Here is a 19,620-nt window from a genome sequence, read left to right on the forward strand (position 1 = left end):
CTTGGCAGACGATATGAAGCAGACCTGGAGACTACAAAAGATCGAAGTAGTCCCAGTAGTAATTTCAGCGACGGGATTAGTCCCGCAGAACTTACATAAAGCGCTGAAAACGCTCGATCTTAGGGCTGGACTATACATGGAGATGCAAAAAGCGGTTATCCTTGCAACCTGTGCTATGGTTCAAAGAGTCCTGTCCAGTAACAATATGAACTAATGGGTTTCAGTCTTGATCCGCACTGTCTTCGATATAAGATCCATGTCTCTGTAGTGTAGAACCTCCGCGTCATTGGCTGAAGTGTTTGCGACAATCGGGATGTAGTAATAAATTTTCGCATGGTCGCTCACACTTTGCGTTAAAACGCATCATCGCTGTGATACGGACCTTTGGATGTTGCCTTCAGCCCATCCTTAGGTTGGTCGCCCCTCGGTCCGGTTGGGCGGGAAGAGGGTCCGTGGGCTTTTTGAATTATATATATCGTGACACTGCACTTGAAGCTGCCGAATGCCCAGTCTGTGACACATTTGCCCGTGTCTTTAGAACGGGTGTTCTCGAGAGTAATCTTCTCCTTTTATACGCCATTTATCCCAAGAAACTGAATTCTTTCCCACAGGTGGATGTTTTTCTCCCGCATACCTCAGTCAGTTGTGAATCGCTTTAAAAATAGCCATTTTCTGATAAGTTTAAAGGGGGATGTGTTGGATATCATTTCATATTGCCTGAAATATAAGCAAGTGAGATCTCAAAATGGGAGTTCCTAAAAGGGAAATATGTCCAAATGAAAAATATCAAAATAAAATCAAAATAATGCATCTATACGAAATCTAGACCTCAAAATGGATTCAATTCCAATATCTGCACCAATGGAGTTAATAATGGTATATTACCATATTTTAGAAACTTTCCTGAAAACCCCCTTAAGTTCATTCTAAGTAGAATTAAAATCAAAGATTATGTAGCGGCAAGTTTGAAGGAAATCCAACCATTAGTAACAAAGTTATAGAAGGTCAAAACTTTATATTTCTCGTGATTTTATTGCACTCTAGGGCGTGTGTGACGTTATCATCATATAAGGTGAACTCATATGAACAGCAGGGCGTATGCGAACATTTTATGTTTTGTGTGAAGCCCTCAAATGAGTTTTAGGAGGGGCATATATGTGAAAGGGGGGTGTAAATTGTTTCTTCACAGAATATGGCCTTGTGGTTATCAAATGCTTAATTAGTAATTTGCGAAACTCATCCCGGGTGCAGCATGGGGGAATGAGGGCTCGAAACGTATGCCCCGGGAATTGTAACAGCTCTCGTTTTCAGAACCTATCCAACCGAAAAATTTGATTTCACAATGATACCTCTTTATAAGATCTAGGTCTCAACATACATCCCATTTACTTATTTGCTCAAATAATAGCTAGTAGCGCGGCAGGATTCGCGGCATTCGAAATCTATTTCGAATGTTGCGAATGCGAACAAACTAAAGTGGTGACCCCGACGTGATCCACTTTAGTTTGTTCAAGTTGTACAAACTCATCTTGGCTGGTTTTTGTTTGTTACTTCCACACAAAAAACCAGAAAATAGCAATCAAGTCTAAACACCACTGCGCCACGCTGCAACGGGTGATATTAGAAGAATTTTCGTAGCGAATGAAATATATCCTTTAGATGTATATGTAAATATATTTGTTAATATTTATAAATTATTTATTCTATGATCTAGTATGTATTTTATATTTTGTTTAATTTAGGTTGATCAGCACACACTCGCTCACTGTTTCGTCGAAGAATTGATTAATTTCCGTATTTATATTAAAATAACTTTCTCGTTTTCTACGTTCTTCGGTTGTATCAAATGACTTGCAATTCTTCACTACTTAAAAACGCGGCTGTCCGTAGTCAAGGTTGGAGACAGAAGAGCCCGGCTTATTTCCATGCGGTCTTTTCCTGTCCCAACCAACGGCACTTTCTCACCGCTAGCGCTCCACTCCCGTGGCGAGTTCTAAAAGGTGGAGAGTTCCGCGCCATCTATTTGTTCGCATTCGCAACATTCGAAATAAATTTCGAATGCCGCGAATCCTGCCGCGCCACAAGTTTAATACTGTATTTTAGAAGTTTACCCGAAAACCCCCTGGAATTCATCCTAATCCAATCAATCCTCTAATTTCTAAAGGTTTGAATGGAATCCAACTATCATTAACAAAGTTAATAAATGTCAAAATTTTTTATTTCACATGAATTTATGGCAATCTAAGACGTGTATGACGTCAAAGCCACAACTTATACGAAAAGTGGAATTGTATTTATCAAGGAATATTTTGAATTTTTAGGTATGTGTGAATAGAAGAACATGCATAGGAAATTTCTCACACAAGATGAACACAAAACCTTTATACTTGCAGCGCTCAGCTTCAGTATTCTGAATTGTTTCATTATGTAAAGTAAATTAGTTGGGTCACATATGTACGTATGTAAATATTAACACAAGTGAAAAATGAAATTTGTTGAACTTCGTCATTTCTCATTCATTAACTATTTTCAACAATTCGAAAATTGAACCCAGCAAAGCCGGATGAAGAAATATCTTCCTAAAGGTTGAAGTTAAATTTTCCGATATAATTGATTCTGAACTTACTTTCCAGCTTAGTCATTTCCATTTGCCTTTAATGTTTTCGAATCAATTCTTCCAGGGTCATTGCTTATAGGTTAAGCAAACTCCTAACCGCGTAAAAAGTGGACTTTTATAATAGCGAGGTTTCTTTTTCGTTTCGGATCAACGTCTTTTGAATCTGGTATTGTGATTAATGGACGAGCAGTAAATAAATTGAAGAACATTGCTGACCTTTAGTATATCTTGCTTTATAGAGAAAGTCTGGGAATTAGTAAAGTATTTGGTTCGGAGGATTTTTAACATTTTAGAAATGATGAAAAAGATTTATTCTTTTGTGTTATGATTCGACATACGGTTCAAATTTTTTTTAATATCAAAGATCAATTAGTTAATATCGTGAAACATTAAATTTCAATAAAATGAGTCATTTTATTTTCGCTAGTCAACCGTGCGTATCTGTCAACCTGGAAAAAACTATCCGAATCAGTTTCAATTCAGGAGAAGAAAAGAATTGCGCCAATTGGAGATAGTCCGAAGAAAGCCTTAAAAGATATTCATACAGTGAAGTCCTCGGTTTAACGTAGGTACCTGTCTTGAGACTCAATCCTACGGCCCTCTCCAGGCACGGATTGATTTTGTGACCACAATCAGAGCCCCGCTGAGACAAGCGCAACGGTACCAGTCTATACCAAGTGCATGGCTTAGCATTCATACTGGTGGATGCAAGAATTACCTAAATCTCTACCGAACTATGGAGTACGGCACCCGTGTTGATACGCAACACCACGTCGAGGCCCGATGGTCTCTTTTCGCTCGAGCACAACCACAGCCCCCATGAAACTCCCACAAGGGGGCCAACCGCAACCAACCGAGCTGTACTCAGATACGACAGGAATTCTCCTGAAGTATAAAAGTCCAGGGGCTACCTTGGTTCCCATGGTACCATGGTACCATGGTAAGGTTTCGTGACCGAAGCCACTTCAGATGTGTCCCCGTGCAGACTCGGGTCTGATCGCCCTTGCTAAGCCTTTGAGCATTCGTCTACTGCATCACGGCCGGCAAGCCAATGCGATACAGCGGTTCCCGGTGCCACCACATGGAGGCTATCTTCGGCCACTTGGCTTTGGTTCAGACGACAGGGTTGCCGCCCGTCTTCCTCCCCGCCACCTCAGAGCACCAGATATTCATACATATATCATGAAATATAGTGAAATGAATACCAGCTTATATGTATGTGGAAATTCACCTGAACTGAAAACAGGAGAAGGATAAAATCGCCAAAGTACGGTGTGAACGTACGTACTCGTCTGATTGATTCGAATGGGAGATTGTTTCGTTTGTTTGATTTCCTCTGATTTGAACTGTTCGTACGATAAATGGGTAGTAGTTCGGTAATAGTATCGACACTTTTGGGTCGTACCATTCTATATACATATTTGATAATAACTGCTTAGGTTTCACTTTTTCTCCGATTTTTCATAAAAATGGTTTCAATCTCAAACTCTCAAATAACCAAACATGAGATTATTCAGGATTTCTTCTAAAAATAACAGCTTTTCATAGTTTTATTAGCTTTATTTTTTTATAATGGCGGTGACAACACCACATGCGGACTATTACAGAAGAGAGTGTTGCTAGTCTTCGAAATATGTAACTATGACTTTACTTGACAGTTTCTTGTTTGGAAAATATAAGAGTAGCTTTTGTTGAAGAATATAAACTGATTATATTATGAAAGTACATTCCCTTTCTAATGAGATGCAAAACTATAAGATACTTAATATGAAGATATATGTATATACATCATTTTAATGATGTGTCTATTTGAAAGCACATAATCATGAGATTTTTGACAATTATAAAAGGAGTTGTAGAATTTATCATTCTTGGGTGTTTTTCCGATTTTCAGCCACGTAATGCTTTGTTCTGGTTCCAGCGATCTTTTCATTTCATCTCATTTATTTTCCAGGTTGTGACTTACTCCAAATGCATTTCAATTCACAGGTACCTTAACTATAAATTAAGAAAAGAACTAGGTATTGTTCCTTATACTGTAAATATTTTTATCTTCCTTTCACATGCAATTGTTTCGGAGACCACGTACCTCCTTCATCAGTGCTAGTACCTAATTAATTAATCTGTCTCAGACTACCCGTATTCATACGGTAACTTTTAACTTTACTAATTACCCTGTAATTGCTTTTTTTATTTTTCCCATTCTTCCCATTTTTCTCTTACTTTTTATTACCTGTTGCTTACCTTTTTTACCAATGTCGTTAAGCAGTTTCCTTCAACTTGATTTAAGGTTTCCTGCCTCCCTTCTTTACATAGATACATATGTTTTCCGCTGCATCCAAAAGGTGTGTATTCCATCGTTACTATATGTTCCTCTTCCACCATATGCCTCGCTACCATTCCCTTGATGTTTCGAGGGTCTTCGCTTTTTCATTTGGTGTACTCTCTTATGTGTTCCTTGAATCTTGTGGTCATTAGCATTTTAGTCTGGCCAATATATACTTTTTCACATTCTAGGCAGTTCATCTTATAAATTCCACTCATCGCTTCTTTTTTTGTTTTACACAAAACCTTATTAAAATCGGTATTCTGTCTGTCTGTCTGTCCGTTACACTCATTTTTCTCGGAGACTGTAGCAGCGGTTGATACCAAATTTGGTGTAAAGGTGGGAACTGTGAACGCTCACGCATACAGTGAGTAACATCCTGTTACGTCAAATTTAAGGGGAGGTCCTCATACATGCAAAAGGGGGTGTAAATTTTTTTTTACCAAATATAGTCATGTGGGGTATCAAATGAAAGGTCTCGGCTAGTGAAGCCGGTCATAGTTTTGACATTTGTTGGAAGGGCGGGAAGTTCGGGGGGTCGGAAGTGATCATTTATTTAACGGGGCTATATTCAGAAACTGCCCAACCGGAAAATCTCAAAACAATCAAGAGGCTGCCACTATATAGTGACTAGACTCCGAAATATTATCCCCTTCATACCGATATCCCTTCAAATAAAGTTAATAATAGTATATTACTATAATTTTTATTATTTAGCTGCAGAACCCCCTTAAGTTCATCCTAGTACCACAAAGTTCGAAATTCTAGATTTTAAATCTTAATGTCACCCGAAAGTGGATATTTTCACATAAATATGCACATATTACGTGTTACGTACTAATGAGACCAATTCACACTCAAATGGTTTTATAAAAGAAATAGACAAAACCTTTCATACCTGAAGCGTCCAGCTTCCAGTCTCCCGACTTGTTTCAATTTTATTTTTTCAATCAACCTAGCTTAGTCCTCTGTTGTCCATTAGCGCTTCTACTTACTACTTCGATGTTATGTTTTGAAAGCGTATTTCTTATTTTGCTCGTTAACGATGAAAATGTAATGCTCGTACTGATGTGGTGATGATTATCCCTGTTTTTGCTGTTTATAGAGTGTTGTGAGTTGGTCCTTATTCATTCTATTTTGTTTTTTACATAGTATTGTGTCTATTTTCTCCCTACTATATCCATTTTTCAAGGCTGTGTCTTTTATGTAGCTTATTTCCTTTTTGAAGCGCTCTCATACTATCATACTGTGGTAAATCGCAATTTTCTGCCCATATGTGTGTTTTGAGGTCCTCGGTATAGCACGCTGCGTGTGAGTTTCCTTGCTGAATAAGCGCGGGGTCGCGGGGGTCGAAAATGGTCTTTTATTTCACGGACCCATTCTCAGATGGGTAGTTTCTGAGAATGGGTCCGTGGGTCCCAAAAATCTGAGAAGTATCAGGAAGCTTCCACTTTATGGTGCCTAGGCTCTAAAATACCCTCTATACCAACATATGTCAAAATGAAGTTAATAATATTATTATATTACTATAATTTTTAGTAATTGGCTGCAAACCCCCGTTAGGTTCTTTCGAGAGCCTTGACATTTGGCAGCAATGTAGGCTGTAACATAGAGCAAGATCATACCAAGTTTCATGGAAATCGCAGTATTACTAACAAAATTATAAAAGGTGAAATTCGTCGCTTCTCTGCAAATTCAAGATTTTAAACATCAATATCATGCGAAAATGGATATTCTCAGATAACATTCATATATTACGTACTACATGCTAATGGGACAAATGTCTCCTGAAGTGTTTTTGTAAAACCCCTTTCATACCTGCAGCGTCCAGCTTCCGGTTTCTCGACTTGTTTTATATAGAACAGATAATGGCTAGTTGTCAGTCGCCAGGCACTGATTTGTCGGTCAACTGCTTGGTGTAGTTGATGATCTGCATATTTAACGAAGTCGGCTGTAATTCCGTTGACTCCTGACGACTTCTGGTTTTTAACCTGATGGATTGCATTTGTCCGTCGGCTTGATTTGGCGGCACCTTTAACTCTCCGATATTCTATATGTTGAGCAGTTTATCAAGGTACTCAACCCATCGCTTCATTTTGCCCATACTGTCGAAAATCAGAGTTCTGATTTAGTCTCTCGCAGGATGACCAGCGGGGTGTAAAAAACTTCATCCTACTAACTTGTTGGTGGAACTTTCGCGCGGCTGCTCCCTGTACTGCTTGAGTTGGTTCTCCCAGACTTTTCAGTTTGTGAAAATTTTTGAAAATTTACTGTGAATTCCCTTAAGTTCACCCAAGACACGTCAAATTGGTGGTAGTATTGATTATCATTGTGGGAAGTTTGGTGGAACTGTCATAAAAGGTCAAAATTGAATCTTTCACGTCAAATTTCTACTCCCTACCGACCGAATCGAATTGAACATCATACTTTAGTATACTGTTTCTGTTTCTTACAGGTGAATGCGTAGCGTGGGCTATAGGTAAAAATCTGACGAAGAAGAAACTCTCGCTTTTTGCTTTGAAATGAATTTTGCAAATTGCCTGCCATGTTTTCTAGAAACAGCTTTTGGCCAACTTTTAATTCTGAAAACAACTTTAATTCTCAAAACGAATATTTCAGCTCTGGCCAAGCTCTGGTCAATAAGGCGGATTTGCGCTCAATATAATTCGTAGTCATGTCGTGTTCTACGAATTAACTCCGCCATGCTATTAACATAGTATGCTGGTCCCAAGCCCAGGTAAATGAGGAGGGTTTGAGGCAACGTACTCTGTACTATCCTCAGTAAAACAAAACTAAAATGCTGAGATCAGGGAAAGAGATAAATAGAGTATAGTTGGTGTTATTCTACTATGCTAAATCCTACCTGATCTCTCTTGGTGACAGGCCCCGCGACAGGTCGACCAAGAAAATGCATACAATGTCGTTACAAGCATAATGATTGGATTGAGTCACAGGCCTCGGAGAAATGCTAGGGCGTCCACCTCAGTCGACGCAGCAGGACGGGGCCCGGTCCTGTCGAGAAATGGGCAAGGGTTCTTGACGCATGGACGGCGTCAGGACGTAAGCAAGTTAGTCCACAAACAACGAACAAAACAAATACGTGTCTGCACGCTAAATGTTGGTACCCTAACTGGAAAGACGGAGGAACTCGCAAGAGCCCTTCGGAAAAGGTGCATTGACATCTGCGCTCTGCAAGAAATCCGATGGTCTGGTGCCAAAAGCAGAGACATTGAACGCGAACGCGGTAAAAATGGCTATAAACTTCTCTATTTTGGTAACCTACAAACTCAATATGGTGTTGACATTGCCATCTCAGAAGGTTTCCGTGATGCCATTAAAGAAGTCGAACGATTTGATGATCGGCTGATGAAGCTCACCATTATATCAGCTGATCGCACTATTCACTTCTTCACCGCGTATGCACCACAGACAGGTCGACCTGATGCCGAGAAAGATGCCTTCTGTCAACTTCTCGATGAAAAGACTTGTAACGTGCCTGCCGACGATTACATAATCATTGCCGGCGACATTAATGGTCATGTGGGTGAAAAGGCAGACAGTAACAGGTGCCATGGGGGAAAGGGGTTCGGAGCGCGCAATGAGGGTGGCGAGCGTATAATCGATTTTGCGGACACCCTTGACCTTGTACTTATGAATACATGGTTCATCAAACGATTGTCCCATCTTCCCACATTTTATAGTGGGAACAATAAAACGCGAATCGACTATATTCTCATAAGACGCCAACATTTTACCACTGTCACTGATTGCAAAGTCGTTCCCTATGAGACCATCGCACCTCAACATCGGCCGTTGATTGCCGTCCTGCGAATTAAGCCACCGATAAAACAGCGTGAGGAACGCACTGGTCCGCCGCGCATTAAATGGTGGCGATTTGGTGAGAAGAAAGAAGAAACGGTCTCACTCATACGATTGCCAACCATTACGAATGTGGAAGAATCATGGAACCAAATGAAAGACACGATCCACAAAGCGGCCTCTGCAACCCTCGGGGTCACCAAGCCGGGTAAGCGGTACATTAACCGAAATACTTGGCTTTGGAATGATGATGTTGAAATGAAGGTCCGTGAAAAGAAACGCCTCTACCACAAATTTCTCGAAGATAAAACGCCTGCTAATTGGCAAATTTATAAGAATGCCAACCGGGAAGCAAAGAAAGCGGTCGCTGTCAACCGAGCGAACCATTTCAAAAATCTTTACGATAAACTGGACACTCGGGATGGCGCGAGAGATCTGTATCGACTTGCTAAAAGCCGTAATGAACGCACACAGGATATCGAACACTTCTGTTGTGTTAATGACAAGAACGGCTTACCAACCATCGAGCCGCAACGGATAGATGGCGAGAATACTTCGAGCAGATTTCAACTGAAGAATTTGCTCATCCTCCTCTTCCACAATCATTGCCGACATTTGGAGCAGTTCTACCAGTCAGCGCAACTGAAGTCGAGGAGGCAATAAAACAAATGAAATCGGGGAAAGCAACAGGACCTGACGACTTCGCATCTGAGCTCTGGAAAGCGAAGAGCTGGGACCCAACGCTGTGGCTCAGTGAATTCTTTAACCGGGTTATTCAAGAAGCAAGAACACCATCTGACTGGCAAGAAAGTACCACTGTTCCAATATGGAAAAAGAAAGGTAGTCCAGCAGAATGTTCAAATTACCGTCCGATCCGGTTACTTTCCCATACCATGAAGATTTTTGAACGCATTCTTGACAACCGTATTCGCGAAAGCGTTGAAATAACCGTGAATCAAGCCGGATTTGTCAAGAACTGTGGAACTACTAACGCAATACACGCTGCGCGGTTACTCATGGAGAAACGCCGTGAGAAGCATCGCCCTCTTTACATTGCATTTCTGGATCTAGAGAAAGTGTTTGACCGTGTACCACACGAACTCATCTGGTATGCTTTACGACAACACTTCGTGTCAGAAGAGCTCGTGCGCTGGGTTCAATTGCTCTACCACGATCCGAAAAGTAAAGTTCGAAGTATGGCGGGTGTATCAAAACCGCTTCGTGTCTCTGTTGCTGTTCATCAAAGAAGTGCCCTCTCACCACTCCTCTTTGTCCTTGTTATGGACACCGTCACACGGGATATCCAAAGCCCAGCGCCCTACACACTGCTTTATGCAGATGATGTTTTCCTAGCATCTGATAGCAAAAATGATCTCGAGCAACTTGTTCAAAAGTGGAATGACCGCCTCATGCAACACGGTCTCAGATTGAATTTAAACAAAACTGAATTTCTGACGACCGATCCCCATGAAACAGGTACAGTCACTGTCAGCGCCAGTGATCTGTTTAGAACTGAGCGATTTAAATACCTCGGTTCAACGCTATCAGCCACTGGAGAACTGCGTTATGAAATTGCTTCACGCATTAACGCAACCTGAATGAAGTGGCGTTCCACAACTGATGTTCTTTGTGATTGACCTATCAACGAATGTCTCAAATCTAAAATTTACCGCAATGTCGTCCGTCCAGTCGCTCTCTATGGTTCTGAGTGTTGGTCGACCATAAAAGACAATGAACGGTGTCTTGCGGTAATGGAGACGAAGATGCTACGTTTGACTAGTGGCGTCACACGTTTAGATCACATCCGAAATGAGGGTATCCGCGATCGTTATGGGGTTGCACCGATCGTGGAAAAGTTGCGAGAGAGGCGTCTTCGTTGGTATGGTCACGCAATTCGTGCAAACGAGAATTCACTTGCGAAGATTGGTCTGAACATCGAAGTCGATGGTAAACGACCAAAAGGCAGACGTAAGCAACGGTGGCTTGATACGCTGGATGGGGATTTGAAAGCTTCGAGAGTGCACCCAAATCAGGCATTCGATAGAGCCAAATGACGAAGCCGATCACGACGAGCCGACCCCGCTTGTGAACGGGACAAAGGCTGAAGAAAAAGAAGTCGTGTTCTACGAATTATATACGGGAGCATTCAACATCTGCGAGCCGATACGGTCACGCTGCTCCCAGGGCAGAGGTGAGGCAGCGTCTGACGATTTGCCTCTGCCCTGGTAAGATACCGTAAAGCCGTCATCGTTCAAATTTTAATGCTTCTGAAAACCGATTTTATGTATGAAATGGATTTTCATCCAGCAAGACCTGCAATCCGGTTCTCATATTGGCCTTCTTTCGACGTTTATGTCAAAATCTTCTCTTCTGAAGCGTGGAAACAGCGCTGTAGCACCTAAAGTTAATATAAACTTCTAATAATGATATAATCCACACTAACATGCTACACATTTTAGAAAATGTTAATTAGAATAACTTGTTATTTTCCGCGAAAATGTCCAAGATAATTTTGAAATTCCCAATTGCTAAGTCGGAAAACTATTGCCCGATAGTATCACTATCTTCCAATTTTCAAACTTTTGAATTTTCACAAGTACTTTATGCAAAGTAATGTTCTTAAACTCCTTCAATATTATCCCTATCCCCGTTGGTTTCAAGTTGTAAAGTTATTTCCGACATCGCTCGCTTCGCTGCTTCGACGGAAAATAAGATCGTGTATTTTTTAAAGGGTTTCAGACGACACTGTGAACTGAGTCTTACAAGCGACTTTCCTAAGAAAGTTTTATAAAGTTTTTATTATAAGTTTAAGTTTCACTTTTTGTAGAGGGGCAAGTCGGATAAATAGGAATGCACTGCAAATATTTTCAAAAACTTATAATCCTAATGATGCTAAAAGTTTGGGATTCTTAAAGAATTATGTCTTGATTATTTTAGAATACTTACAGGACCGGATATAAGAATATGAGATTCATATTATTAAGAGTGAGGTTGCTGGTAACAAGCTGCCAATTTAATTTTGAAATCGTGACTTTATTTTAAAAATTCAACACCTTCGATTAAGTTCTAATGGATTTTGTTTATTACAAGCGGAAAGATACGTCAATTTATGCGTTGTGCAAAGGATGTTGCCATAGCACAGGGCTATTAAGGTAACACAAGAGCAATGCGAACGACAATTTGAAATTGATAGTCCAGTAGCTTCCTAAAAAATAACAAAGCTAGGTTTGTACTAATGAAGGGGGTAAGTTGCTCCCAAAATATATTGAAAAATAAAAATTGTAGTTTGGAGGAAACTACTGGTCTATCGATTTTAGGTTAGACTATAAATAGCTGGCAATATCTAATCTCTTAGACAATTCGAAAATATTCAAAGTGCAAACAATTTATGAGGACTTATGCTAGCGCAAAGCTGTCTATGTTGCTGTGAGATCTGATGTATTAATCAAATTTCTTCATAATCAATGCGTGCTCGTGGTATTTTTAGCCAAAAGCTTTAAGAATTGAAAACTCAACACCGTCCCTGCTGCTGGAAGTAATTTTTATTCAGCATATATCGATATTTCGGGAACAACGATAGGAATTTTTGGGTTAGCAATCACAAATTTTGAGACTTAATTGCTACCGAAACGTCAACAATGCCTCTGATAGAAACTGAGCCCTCGAGTACCACTTTAAGCTATCGAAAACGGACTATGATTGGTTTTTGGAATGTGTGCATGCTCCTCGACAGTGGTAGTGGCAGGTCCACAGAATGCTCGCTTTCTCCAACTTGAGCGGGATTTCTAACGATATAAGCTGCACATGCTGTACCTAACAGAAGTAAGATGCTGGGGCTCTGGAAAATACTCCTCTCCCTTTTGCGGGAATATGCTTTTATACTCCAGCAAACCAAAGGGTATCAGACGCTAATCCGGTGTCTGGTTGCTCAGACGGCTACCTCTTGACCTGGGAGCCGATTTCTGACTTCTCACTGCTAGATTTCAGTCCATGTGGTCGCAAATCTTTCGATGGTCCTGTGAAGGACGGTCGACTTCTCATCGACCATGATGAACAACTGAATAGTTGGAAAGAACATTCACCACGATTCCGTATTACATGTGATGAAGTTCCTCTTCATGTCAATGAAATGGCTAGTCACCGTAACATGCGAACACGGACTGTTCCTCCGACAGAAGAAAAATCACTTTGGCTCAAACCTAAATCTTGGAAATCCAAGACCTTTCTCAGAGAGTGGAAGAAGGAGATGATTGTCAAGACCAAATTTTGATTGTGGCAATTGTAGGGGTATCTGTGTGCTCCCTGCCGTCGCAATAATAATTGAAATATTACTGGAATCGATCAAAAACACCTCGAAGGCTTGATCAACAGAGAGCAGGCTGGTTACCGCTCCAAATCCTCCTGTATTGACCACATCAATACTCTATGTATCTATTTGGAACAGCGCGATAAGTTTAGATGCACCTGTCCTTCATCGATTTCGAGAAAGGAAGGGCATTTCCGAGAAACTAATAGATACTAAAGGGAAAGGTTTCCGACTAAACTATAGAATTTTAATTATGTTGAGGTAGTAAACACGGGTTTCGGGCACAACATGTGTCCTTCTTCAGTGCTGAAGCATTCTATATTTTAATCGGAAACCTTTCCATTTAATAGTTTTCTTTTAAACGGAACTATAGTAAACTAAGGAACTATTTTTATAAAACTTAATAGTCTATTATCGCAGCGACATATGATCGCCCAAAATGTAACTTGCTGTACCGCGGTAAAATCTCGGAGGATTTCGAAATCCAAAGCGGAGTCTGCCAAGATTGCATCTTGTCGTCGATATTATTTCTTCTTGTTACCGATGACGTTCTTCATGCTGGCTTCTCCAGGGGACGTGGACAAATTCAATGGACTTTGTCATCTATCCTCAAACACCTCGACTAAGCTGATAATATCAGTTTACTCTCTCAGGAGGTCATGGACCTTGGCTAACTTTTATTTGGAAGAAATTAGTAATATTGATCGCTAAGTCATTTTCTACCATTTGTTGTCGAATTTGATTTTAAGGGCTAGAGAAATGTGATGCTTTAATGATGAAATAGATAATGCAGGCCGTCGATACCGCAACAGTATCAATACTGCGAATACGAAATTTAACAGTTGGAGGTTCCAAAAAATGAAGCACTCACAGTCTGATTCACCTTGTCGGTTGGACAGAATAATGAACCACGGGCAAAAATCGCAGTTGAAAACAACGACATGGAATTCCACGCCCGCATGGCAAAAGCAGCTGCTGAGCTGGAATATGAGCAGAACAACATGGGCTCCTATAGTTACTTCACTTTTTAAATTTATATTAATTGCATTTGTGTTCTACCACGATCAGCTGGCACCTTAACGGTCTCTGTGTTAAGTAGTTGCAAGAGGGCATCTTTTTCTTGAAGAAATGATGATATGAGAGATCTCACTGAAGCCCCCACCGATAGCAACAATGCGGATACCACCTTGAGTGCGTGGGCTAATGCTTCCGAAGCGCTATTGCAAATTCTTGTGGCTCATCGGTGATGATAATAGTATATGGTGTGTAGACATATCGGTGTTGTAGGGGGAGCTAAAGCGCATGACGCTTTACCCTACCAAGGGGCAAAATGGAAACTACGATATATAAATAAGGAGACGTGGATTTATTTAACTCAGACTAATTTGCTTACGTCTTGGCACAGTCCATGCGTGTAGTGTTCTTGGTCATTTCTTGATGGGATCGGTGACGATCTTGGCGCGTTGACTGAGGAGGACGCCCTAGTATTTCTCTGAGATATTTAACAAATTGCAGGATTAATTTTTGAGAGAACATTGAATGGTAATTTTGTCCCGGAACCTGTCACCAAGTTACATGAAGTAGGATGAAGTACAGACAAGATTCGTCTGAACATCGAAGTCAATGGTAAACTACCAAAAAGGCAGGCTGAAACAACGGTGGCTTGATACGCTGGATGGGGATTTAAAAGCCTCGAGATTGCACCCAGATCAGGCCTTCGATAGAGCCAAATGGCGAAACCGATCCCGACGAGCCGACCCCGCTTGTGAACTGGGACGAAGGACTGAAGAAAAAGAAGAAGATTACTAAGTACGTTGCCTGAAACTTGCTTTCGACATTGCGATGCGTTCAATTAATAGCAATTGCAACTATAATAGGCACATGGAATTTCCCCGTTTATTCTCAGAAAAGCTTAGGTGTTGTACGGTCACTGGGGCTACTGTGCACTGTTCTCTTGTTATTTAAGCTGACTCGAGTGCCCCATGGTGGAGATTGGGGACTTACTGTGAGATTGCTGGTCAAGTTCGAGAGGAGGATTGCGAGCAGCCACACACATTAAACAAAATATATAATGATTTCCTATGTTAAATTTTAAATATAAGACAAACAAACTACACTTCACAGACGTTTTATGTAGGGCCCAGTTTTTAGATATTTCAGCTTAAAAAATGTCAGCTAGATTTATTAGAGCACCTACAATTTTTAGGGTGGCAGGGACTGAACTTCCTGCTAATATTAATACGTTCTTTCTGAAATAATTTCCCGCGGATGACGTCTTGGTGCAAGTTATCGAAACCAACAAATATTCCATCACTACCTTTGTTATAACGAAAATTGTATTTTGCTATAAGTTCCCCTTTCTTGTGGAACCCATACTTGTATTGTATTTTGTTAACATTACAATGAGCGTCCCGCTTCGAATACCAGGTATGGAGACTTGTAGTATTATAGTTTACTACCACATTAAGGTTGCGAAAAACACATGAAAATAGAAGCAACGGATTTTAACTCTGCAAGTGGTAAGGAATTACAGACTTCGAACCTTTGAGCAATCAAATCGCGACCGAGGCACGGATTCATGTTACCGCACGGAGAAATCTGTGGATCGACATACATTCTACTTCAGTGGAAAGCCTGCACCCAGTGTCTCCGGCGGAGTCAGCCAGGGAGGAGAGTGCAGCAGCTCCCTTAATGAGAACAACAGGAAACCGGACTACCAGCGACCCATCGTTGACACTGTTGCCTAATTGTTCCAGGAAAGCAAGAGGAGAAGGTTCGGCAGAAAGAAACTTCATACGCAATGGAGAGGGCTACAGCGTAAATATTTCCTGTCGGAGTCTTCACTTTGGTTTCTACCAGCAAAAAGCGGAAGAGAGGGAAACCAGTAATATGCATGCAATTGGTACGGGATGCTGACGGGATGACGAGCAGAAGGTAATTCGAAAGAAGGCGAAGTTTATCAGGATTGGAGACATGGGTGCTGCTACGCCACCAATATTCAGCAAAATAAAACTCAAGAAAGCAGAAATTTCGGCGGAAAAGTGGAGACAAGCTTCTGATCTTCAATTAGCGTCAATTTTGACACTGGCCTATACTTCTGTCTACAAACAAAGGACAAAAATGAAATAAAGGATAGTTAAATTAACCTGCACTTACAATACCAAGTTAATGACAAAAGGAAAAACGCCATAGTTGTCTCTGCTCATTTACTCTATGATTCTTTAAGTCCTCCATCAACGTAAGAACTAGGGGATCTGATTTGGTAGTGTTTGCGGAATCAAGTGATATTTAATTCTTAATAGTTAATGGTGCGAACGGTAAGCATATTTTTTGGGGCAATAATAAATGCAATCCGAAAGGAGAGAAGCTGTTTGGATTTATCACTTTAGCTGCTCTGATAACCACGAACCTTAGTTCTTGGGGCTAAGAAGAAATTAAGTAATCGAGCTAATAATCTGAACTCTAAAGTCGTTAGAGTTGATTGGAGACTGGAAAGTGCCAGACAAAGTCCCACTCTCAGATCGACGTTATTGAGAATTTAGCCGGAATCCTAGGAAAACGGAGTGGATCAAGTTAAATGATTTTTTAGCACAACGGTCCAATGGGTGTCCGGATAGCTGAGTGGTTAGAACACAAGACTCTCGTGCAGAAGGTCTCGGTTCAAATCTCACTTATGGCAGTGGAAATTGCATCATGATTTGACGTCAGATACCAGTCGACTCAGCTGTGAATGGTACCTGAGTCAAATCAGGGTAATAATCTTGGGCGAGCGCAATGCTTACTACACTGCCTCCTACAGTGTATGTAATCCTGTAATGTACCGTTACAGTCTTGAATGAAGTGCCCTAACACACTTCAAAACCCTGGTCCAATTGGATTGTTGCGTCAACGATTATTATTATTTAAGCCCGACGGCATTGCAAAAACTCAAGAAATTAACCAGACGACTTCTGAATTGTGTTTGTAAAAGCAATAAGAATAAAGACTGGTTAAAATTCTGGAACTCACAGCTTCAATGTAAGACCCCTTTAGAGCGTACTGCGAGAGACTGGCGGGAGAAAGGGAAACTTCCACGCAGGGTAGAGTTCTAAAAAGGGATGGGTCGACAGCCGCTGTACTATCCCTTGGGCACTTTATTGCACCTGACGTGCACGGCATCTATACAGCGATACTAAAATGGGGTACAGAGCATTTAGGTCAACTTTTAAGAAATATTTCGCGAGGATGTCTCGCTTTGGCCTAACTCCTGACACAAGATTAAGGTGATCTTCATACCTAAGCCTGGAGAAGATGACCGTTCAAATCTAAAGAGCTTCAATCAAGTCAACTTAACATCATTTTCGCTGAAATGCCTGGGGAGATTGGTTGAGCGTGACCTATGGGACGCAACTAGCTAGTGCACGATGGGTGCACCTATACAAAAGCTCTGTGATGCCGCCAGAGAGCATGGTGCGGATGAAAATTTAAGTAAGTGGATTTCTGCTATGTTAGCGCAGAGATTGCTCTGTGCTGAAGTGGGTGTAGATCGATACCTTACAACCAAAGGAACGGAAAAGTTGCCCCCAAGGAGGTTTGCTATCGCCAATTTTGTGGAATATGTTGATATCGACTTACTACTATGCGCACTGGAAAATCTGCAAATACTCACCCAATCTCTGCGGGTGACGCGGTTGCGATAGTTGTTGATGGAGATCTCAGAGCGGTGTAAAGGATGATTGATAGCTTGTGCCTCACCAGTGGACTTTTAGCAAATCTAAATAAAGCCACAATGGTATTATTTACAAAAAGGCGGAAATTGAACTATCAACTATCCGAAGAAGTCAAATATCCGAACCATTCTAGACAAGAATTCCCTTTGGAAAAAAATACACAGAAGAAAAGATGAAACCAGCTCTCACAACTTATGGATCTGTACAGGCGAATCTTTGCCTCGACATGGGGACCCAGACTCAGGTAGCAATTTGGATATATGTACGTTGCTATCGGTAGGCCGATGTTTGCTTATGCGCCCGTAGTATAGTGAACTAAGGATTACACAAAAAGTTTTCTCTGTAAACTAACCGCCTTGCAAAGAACTGTGTGTCTAGATATTACCAGTGCCATGAGTACAACGTCCGGTGTAGCTCTAAATGTATTTCTTAATCTGCAGCCCTTGGGTGGGTTTCTCCAGAGCACAGCAATAAGAATGGCTTTTAGCTTAATTCGATTAGATCAATAGGAAAATAACGGAAGTGAGGGGCGCAGAACATTGAAAGAGTTATTGGAACAACGGAATCCTGTTCTTACAATATCTTGCGATTCTTGGGCTTCCATGCATCTTTTTGGTGGGATATATAAAGTTATCCTGAAACGTTGAGAAAACTGGGAAGTTCCAGAAGAATTCGCTGTGAAATGTACACAAGCCTTCTACACCGATGAGAAAAACAGAATAGTTTATAGTTTTCGAGCCAGAGTCTACCTCTGGAATAAAAACGAGATGTGGGCTTTTTCCTTGGGACAATATGTAAAGGTGTTTCAGGCTGAAGGGTATGCGATCCTAAGTATCATGTTGTAGAGAAAAGTGAAATCGGGGATATCGTAGCAAAAGGGGTCTCATTTTCTTACTTGCCCGGACCGGAACCAACAATTGGAATATCAGCAGCATTGGCTGATGCTGCTCTTCAAACCTGCAAGCAATCTTCCGATAATGGCAGGCAGCAGAAAGTCACCAAAATGTTTCAGTTGGAATCAAACAAACACGCTGCAAAGTTTATCCTCGCGAAAAGCAGGAAGATTTGCAGAATTACTGTGGGCATTCTGACTGGCCATAATTCAGTAGTTGGACATATGTTCCAAAAAGGGCAAGGTGATAAGTGTCTACCTTGTAACGAGGAAGTACGATTCACGGTATCGTTTCTATGTAAATGCCTAGCCTATGGTCGCATCAGATAATAGATTTTATCCTGCACCCCAATGAAGAAGATCTCGAAAGCTTAATCAACTGCTGGGTGGCTTCCAATCAGAAGTCAGTTTGATTGGCCACATCAGAACGCTTTGGATTATCATAATGCAGTCCGCAGAGTTTTAATTTCCACTTTACCTGCTTCAGCGATTTTGAGAAGGCTTTAGACAGCGCAACTGCTGACCACATTGCCTCTTCCAGTGTACTGTATTATGGTCTTAAATAAAGTGCTCTAACAGACTTCAAGGCCCTGGTCCAATATGGATTGTTGCGCCAACGATAATTATTATTATTTAGACAGCGTGAATAGGGATCGCATCTTGAATGCCGCACACAGGAGGAGCATAAAAATAATAATTTCTGAGTGACTGGCAGAACACATTGCAAAGAACGGTAGAGGAGGAGTGTAGGGCTTCTCGGTAAGGCCTGAAGAGAGCGAATTTCATCAAGCCCGGATCGAAGTGGGTGAGCGTATTTCATGGTAGCTGTCCATATGCACCGCGATCTCACTCTTGGAGCTACATATGTTTGAAAGCAGCTTGTTATGCATAAGGGAATTTCTAGTGGACGTCCCGGAACAATGGCTTTTGGAAGCAAGGACCTTAATCCAG

Source organism: Hermetia illucens, chromosome 3 (genome assembly GCF_905115235.1).
Source record: "Hermetia illucens chromosome 3, iHerIll2.2.curated.20191125, whole genome shotgun sequence".
Classification (NCBI taxonomy): domain Eukaryota; kingdom Metazoa; phylum Arthropoda; class Insecta; order Diptera; family Stratiomyidae; genus Hermetia; species Hermetia illucens.